The 6,000-nt window shown below is 45.8% G+C and overlaps 1 protein-coding gene across 1 annotated transcript in view; it reads left to right on the forward strand.

Annotated features, from left to right (window-relative positions):
• The window catches only part of LOC136626476 (integumentary mucin C.1-like), a 49,667-nt gene extending 46,002 nt beyond the window's left edge, over window positions 1–3,665 (forward strand). The window contains exon 10 of the mRNA XM_066601537.1: window positions 3,589–3,665. The gene's annotated coding sequence lies outside the window, so the exon portion shown is untranslated. The remainder of the gene's footprint in view (window positions 1–3,588) is intronic.
• Window positions 3,666–6,000: the final 2,335 nt, after the last annotated feature.

Consider the following 6,000-nt stretch of genomic DNA (forward strand, 5'->3'; position numbering starts at 1 on the left):
TCCATTGAAAGCAAAGGGCTGCCGGCAAGCCCTGCAGTGATTTCCGGGGAAGGACCTAAAATATAAGCCCTTCCCTGAAAATCAATCCAAAAATGTGTAAAAAATAAAAAAAATGTATACTCACCTCTCTGCAGCTGCTGGGGCTCAGCCGCATCCAGATGGCTCTTCTCCTGCACTGCTATGAAGAGCTTTCAGCAGGCAGGGATTTAAAATTCCTGTCTGCTGAAAGGGCTGCCTCTGATTGGCTGAGCACTGTGCCCAATCAGAGGCAGCTCTCAGCTATTGAATTCATGAATGGGTGAGTGCTGCCTCTAATTGGCTGAGCGCAGGGACCAATCAGAGGCAGCTCTCAGCTGTCATTCAATAACTGAAAGCTGCCTGTGATTGGTCACAGTGCTCAGCCAATGTGAGAGCTGTGGCAGAGGATCGCGATCTTCACTATATGTTCTCAATGGGGTCGGGGCTACTGCCGCCGGTCCCATTGAGCGCAAGGTCAAACCCTTTCACATACACAAAAAACACCGGTTTGCCCCAGTTACATGCGTTCGTGTCCTATAATTTTCACCGCAGGCGTTTTTTTGCATGTAAAATTCACACATGTGACCGATCACATTGAAAAGCCTTGGTTCTATCTAGTGCGATCTTTTTTACTTGCAGAAAAACATCCGTCAAAATGCCCGTGTGACTGAGCCCTTAGGCCCCCTGTCCACGGGCGTGATTCTGTCAGTAGTAAATCGCTGGCGAATCACCGTCTGAAACTTTCCATAGCATACCTATGGAAAACGCCGGCCCTCTGTCCACGAGCGGAGAATCATTGCGATTCTATGTTCGCGTCCGGCAATTCATAGCATGCTGCAAATTGCCACAATTATTTGCGGTCAGCCTATCTGTCGGATAGGCTAACAGCGGAGATCCGTCTTCCGGCTCCTGCTCCTGGGCGGCGGCTCCAGCGGTTGAGATCCGCGGCTGGGATACCACAACGCCTGTGGACAGGCAGCCTTAAACACTTTCAGGGCTCAGTCAGATGAGCGGATATAGGCCCCCTGCACACGGGCAGAAATTCCGGGGCAGGATTTCCCGCTGAATTTCCGCCCGTGGCCGCTGCCATAGGATTGCATTAGAAAACGCAATCCTAGGCAGATGGCCATGATTTGTCCACGTGAAATCACACGCGGAAAACAAATCGCGCCATGTTCTATTTCTGTGTGGGTCTCGCAGAGGCCCGCACAGAAATGTCAACGGTGACGGGACAGCTCCTCTCTGCGCATGCACCTGCTGGCCGGCAGCCGGCACACAGCGCAGAGAGAAGACGCTGGGAGCGGGTGAGCCACATGCCTCTGCAGGGGCACGGGACTGCATCGGGATCCGACCTGCGCCCATGCAGGGACCAGTGCTGGTCTCACCTTCTCCCGCAGCTCCGGCTCTCTGACGTGTCGGCTGCCGGCCAGCCGACGCATGCACAGAGCAGAGCTGTGGCGCCAGGAGTGACATTTCTGTGCAGGCCCATGGCGACACCTGAACAGAAATAGAACATGCCGCGATTTGTTTTCTGCGTGTATTTTCATGCGGACAAATCGCGGCCATCTGCAATGTAATCCTATGCAGGTGGGCAGGGGCGGAAATTCTGCAGGAAATCTCGCCGCAGAATTTCCGCCCTTGTGCAGGAGGCCTTATGCGCATTTTTCCGTGTGGAAAAAAAAAGGCACCTCATGTGCGGGCGAAAATTTGCACCTATATGTGCGTATATCCGCTCGTCTGACGGAGCCCTCAGATACAGGGGCATTCTGTCATAAAAAGAGTAAAAATTGCACAAAAATTTTGGTAGAATTTTTGGATTAAATGAAGCCAACTAACAGTTGATATAAATTTAGACTAGACAGTCCTAAAATGAAACAGATTTATTATTCAGTAGAACCTCCAGGATAAATCTGGTTTCTTTTACAACTGTCTAGTCTTAGTTTTCACTGTCTAACATTTAAACACTATTAGTATATAATCCCCAGTGTTTCAGGTTCCTGCAGCGATAAATTAGATGTTTGAAGTCAAACAGAGCACAGAGCATTAGTACTTTTATGGGACTGACGTGAGCGGCTGACAACATTATGGGAGAAGTTATTGGACTATGACTTGTAATGTTATGGGAGACCTGACAATGGTAATGTTATGGGGAAACTGAATATGTCCGACAATATTATGGAGGCACTATCTACAACTGGAAATATCATGAGAGCACTATGTCTAGCTATGCTATGGGGGAACTAGAGGGCACTGACTATGGCTGGCAAAGCTATGGGGAAACTAGCATTGACTAGCAGTGTTAACCCTTTCCAATCCACTGTCTGACGTCTGAAGACATTCTGATTGAAGGCTGTACAGCTCCGATGTCAGAAGACGTCCGGTAGGGTATTCTTACTGTATATTACTGGCCACTCTGTTGTTGTGGGCCTCTCCAGCATGCCCCATCACGCAGTACTGGCTCTAGTGAGCAGACGGCGCCATTGTATAATTGTAGAAAGAGAAAGCCCCTAGGAAACCCTGAATCCAAACTTGGATTGCAAAGGGTTAATGGAGCTGCTTATATCTGACAATGTCATTGAGGCAATGGTTATGCCTGGAAATGTTATTAGGTGCAGGCAATGAAACTGGTGTGGAGAGTAGAGCAACCGTGTCGTGGTGCTTAAGGGAATGTGTGGCTATCCTGAAGCAATGGAGGTGGGTAGAAGTGATGTATCAATATGGAGATGCTGTCCAACCAGATGAGCACAGTACTAGAAGTAGGCACACAAAGACACAAAATGAAAGATTACAGTCAGTGACTCCATTTCATTGCTGGCCATTGAAGGTGTTATGGTGCCACAGCCGACAGATTCCATGGGGTCGCCCTTTTCGGGGTGGGTGCTCTGCTCTGTTATCAGTTTCACTCAGGTCAGATCAAGGGAAAGAACTTCGGATATGCTTCCATTTACTTATCTACCCTTTGTATAGCCACCTCATTCAGCGCTCTTTACTGTCCACATCCTTCAGACTGTTCTCTGCACTTTGTGTCAGTATCTGTGTGTTAGTTACATTGCCAGTTCTGTACGGGCGTGACAGAAAGAAAGACTGATTAAAAACTGGAGTATGGCACAACCCTCCAATAAAGAAAGCAGCAGTCAAGACGGTATATTCAGCTTCTCTCTACATAGTGTGAGCCAATAATAAAATGCATTTCGAGGCACACAGGCTGCTTCTTCAGCAATGCTGGAACATTTGCGCCTGGGGGATGAGCAGTTGTTTAGCTGTACATTAAGGGGAATAAGCATGAGGCACCTATGGGGAGGTTATCTGGCCTCCAGCTGTGCCGAAAAGCAGGTCAGACCTGCTTTCTTTATTGGAAGGTTGCACCATACTCCTCTAGACAGAATTATTGGAACACTGTAGATATCTAGCGATACTATGGAGGCAATGGCCATGGTTGGTGGTAACCTGGGGACCAGGGGTTATCTGAAGGGCACAACTAGATTTTAGAAGAAACGACACTTGAAATCATTGTTGCACTTCTTAGATGTTTTTCACCTTTATCTTAATTATTTGACTTGTTTCTTACAGTTTGCATTGAAGTGTGAAGATCCGGCTATCATGAATCGGCAGAGGAAGTTTGGTGAACAGTCCCCAGGAATCATCTGACCACCTGCTCTTCTATTTGTTTGTTTCTGTTTCTTAGAAATAAAAAACAGCTTAAGTCTCTTAAACAGTTTTTGCTCGGCTTCTTGCTCTTTTGAATAATAATTAAGCCCCCTCCTTTATGCCACCTCTGTGTGTTGAATGAACCAGAACAGTTGAACCTTGTTTTCAGTTAAACTTTGCCAAGAGTTCGGTTTGACTTGGTCAAACTTAAAGGGGTTCTGTCATTAGGAAATAAAATTCAATACTTACCTATTCCTCCCCAGGCAGGCTTCCTACCAGATCTTCTCCTTCCTGATCTTCTTCTGACTCATGCAGTACCCCGGGTCACGTCACCTCAAGCCGGCCAATAATATAAGAAGGTGGTGGTCCAATACGACCCAGTGGTTAACACTGCTGGCTTGCAGTGCTGCTGTCTTATGGTTCAAATCTGACCAAGGGCAACATCTGCATGGAGTTTGTATGTTCTCCCTGATTTTGCTTTGTTTTCTTCATAACAATAGTTATTTATTACATTTATTTATGGAGAAGAAGACACACAAACACAGGGACAACATACAATCTCCACACACATGTTGTCCTTGGTCAGATTTGCACCTTAGACCCCAGAACTGCAAGGCGACAGTGTTAGCCACATTGGACCACCACCGTCTTTTCAACACTGTTATACACTAGTTTTAGGGATACTGGGGAAGTTCTGGTTCAGTTCAAACTAATTCGGTCTAAACCAAACTTTTTGTCAAAGTTCGGCAAACCAGCTGAACTGAACTTTTCAAACGTTTGCTCAACACTACCAAGAGCCTATTAGAGGATCAGTCAAAAAATGTTTGGGGAATGTGTGATTTTACCTTTACACCAGGGGCGTAACTATAGAGGATGCAGGGGATGCGGTTGCACCCGGGCCCAGGAGCCTTAGGGGGCCCATAAGGCCTCTCTTCTCCATATAGGGAGCCCAATACTATGAGTAAAGCATTATAGTTGGGGGCCCTGTTACAAGTTTTGCATCGGGGCCCAGAAGCTTCAAGTTACGCCTCTGCTTTACACATAAATATATAACTGTGTATGAATAAAGTAAGAACAAGATCATCTACTGGTATGTATATCAGGGTATACAAATAAATACTTACAGTACCCAGGGGTAATAGGATCTTTGCAGCATTGTCGGAGGATGTGTGTGTGGAGCTGCTCATTCCAACACTAAAATAACCCAAGGGAATCAATTTAAGCTGAATTAGCATAACGATGTACCTATTCATTGGTGGCAATTACAAAATACCACAAATGAATTAATGCAATCAGTGAAACAAAATGAAGAAGTTGACTTAGGGGTCATGTGATAGTAAATAAGCAGCATAGGTTCAATGGAAACTTTAAGGCAGCGCCATACCTGACAGCGCAGTTATCAAATGATGAATAATGTCTGTGTGTTTACTGCAGGGAAAGCCAAGATTTGCAGATATAATATTATTTGTAAAACCCCATTAATTTTCGATTTACATGCGGTAAAATCGGGCTGCATTTTGCTTAATCTGATTGGATCATCCCCAAAATATTACACCTCTGCTATGAGCAGAAAGGACAGGTGTGGCTTGGCGCTGCTGCCTTGTAGCGCTGGAGTTCTAGGCTGGAATCTGATTTTGATGGGGATTTGAACCTGGGGTCCTGGCACTGCAGGGCAGCAGTGCTAACCACTGGGAGGCCAAATTAGAGAACTCAATTTTTACTCCAACTGATTTTAATGGAAGTCAGAATCATGAAACTTGATTCTCAATTATGTTTTACACTCCCTGCCCAATTATTTCAATAATCACTCAACACTACTAAATATTAAAGTAAGATTAGCCAATTAGATTAAACTAATAACCTCATGTGCCTCACAATAATGCTCTACTAATAATCTCTACACATATCACAGTTAAACCATGTTTTTGCCGCAAATTTCGCAAAATCACAGCAAAAAATAACATAAATTGAGTGAACTGTGTGAGCACACGATAATGGTAAGTTACTCCCTTTTCCTTACATTAAAGGGTTTTCTAGGCAAATACTATTGATGGCCTATTGGCTGGGGTCAACTGCTTGGCACTTTAGCTGATCAGCTAACGGGGCACCCACTGTCAGTGTCACAGTCAGTGGAAGCGATTAGCTCCGATCCCTGTGAAGTGGCCAGCGCTAGTAATTGCAGGCACAGCTGTCACTGATTTTAATGAGAGCTGAGCCTGCAGTTACAAGCACTGGCCACTACACAGGGGTCAGATCTAACTGCTCTGTACTCCTGTGTGTTGTGGCACTGACAGCGGGCGCCCGATCAGCTGGAGTCCTGAGTGGTGAACCCCA

Source organism: Eleutherodactylus coqui, chromosome 4 (genome assembly GCF_035609145.1).
Source record: "Eleutherodactylus coqui strain aEleCoq1 chromosome 4, aEleCoq1.hap1, whole genome shotgun sequence".
Taxonomy (NCBI): Eukaryota; Metazoa; Chordata; class Amphibia; order Anura; family Eleutherodactylidae; genus Eleutherodactylus; species Eleutherodactylus coqui.